This window comes from Gigantopelta aegis, unplaced genomic scaffold (genome assembly GCF_016097555.1).
Source record: "Gigantopelta aegis isolate Gae_Host unplaced genomic scaffold, Gae_host_genome ctg3053_pilon_pilon:::debris, whole genome shotgun sequence".
Lineage (NCBI taxonomy): Eukaryota > Metazoa > Mollusca > Gastropoda > Neomphalida > Peltospiridae > Gigantopelta > Gigantopelta aegis.
This window is the reverse complement of record NW_024533155.1, coordinates 74,715-76,561: the sequence shown is the minus strand read 5'-3', so window position 1 is coordinate 76,561 and position 1,847 is coordinate 74,715.

The window sequence follows — 1,847 nt, the reverse complement described above, 5'->3', positions numbered from 1 at the left end:
ATGATGCAGAATGAATTGAAAATGTGGTACCTAATAGAAAATTAATATTGACTTAATGAGAAGAACGTTTCCATTGTGACAGTAGGATATACTCAATGAGACCGCTACCATTTTGTGTAAATTGAAAAAATATCCTGCCCTAGCTGATTCAGATGAGGTATCATCGTCTGCTTATGTGCATTCATATATATTTATTTCTTAAATACTGTTACTATTACAAAACTAAGGTGGACTTTTGCTTGGTATGGACTTCCTCAAAACTATTGTCACATATAATGCCACTTGTTTTACTAGTCAAGAATTTGAGTTGTTTCTAAAATCCTTAGGAATACAACATATTACAAATGCCCCATACCACCCACAATCTAATGGGATGGCAGAGCGATGTGTACAAAGTTTTAAGAAAAGTATGAAGAAGATTACTAATGGAACCCTAGATGAACGACTATCTAATATATTATTTACGTATCGTACTACACCACAATCCACTACAGGACAAAACCCCTGCAGAACTCGTGTTTGGTCGACACTGTCATATCCTGCCTTCGTAACTTATAAATATTCATAACATATTTTGTATTTAAGCCTTTGTTTTTGCATTTTCAGTCGGTTAGTGAATGAGTTTTTGTAGCTCCATTTTTGTACAATTCTTATACTGTTTTTTTGAGTCATTGTGTTTTTCATTTTATTCAGTAGTTCTTTGTGAACTGCGATTGCGTGCATCTCGGTTATTTCATTTGGCGACGAGGGTCAAAGAGTTGAAGACACATTTACTTACCAGATGGCTCATGGGAAACTTTCCACCTTCGACCAGCACAGCGAATCGTGGACTTCATATTCCGAAAGATTGGGATACTACTTTACGGCTAACGATATTACAGACGAAACAAAAAAGAAATCAATTCTGCTGTCGTGCAGTGGAGCAGCTGTCTATGATTTATTGAAGAATCTTCTGCAACCTACCTGTCCGAATGATAATGTTACGATGACCTAGTCAAAGTACTGTCCGACTACTTCAATCCTAAACCAAGCACTATTGTGCAGCGTTATAAATTCAATACTCGTGTTAGAGAGTCAGAAGAATCTGTTGCAAAGTTACGTGGCTGCTTTAAAATCACATGCTGAATATTGCGATTATGGTCCTAAGTTAGACGAAATGGTATGAGACCGTATTGTATGCGGTATTAATAACTCAAGAATACAAAGTCGGTTACTACAAGAAAAGGAACCTAACTTATCAAAATGGCGCTGGACACAGCTCAGGCTATGGAATTAGCTGCCAAGGATATCGCAGATATGCAAAAAAGAACCTCTTCACCATGGTACCTCATCAACCAGTTCATCAGCTAAATCCGCCTAAAGAAAGGAAACAAAGAACAGTTTCCAACAACCATTGAGTGCTATAGATGTGGAGGGAATCATTATGCAACGAAATGCAAATTCATCAATGCAGATTGTAGATCATGTGGCAAGAAAGGTCATCTAGCAAGAGTTTGCAGAGCTCGCTCCAGATCATCAAAGTCTGCCACAACCACATCAACTGTTAGAGGTCAGCCAACACACACTTTAGAACACTCTAAAACCAAACTAGACCAGTCCCCTCTTGCCTCAAACCAGACTAATCAACCCAATAATGCCTACCCAATGTTTACTTTTCCTGGGGAGGGCAAACCCATTGTGGTTACAGTAAAATTAATGGGTCAGAGTTGCCTATGGAGGTGGACACTGGAGCCTCCCTTTCCATTATTACTGAAAGTACCTACCTTTCATTAATTGCTCCCCCAGAGCTTAAATCAACTGATCTCACTTTACACACTTACACAGGTGAGAGTATTGTAGTGTTAGGT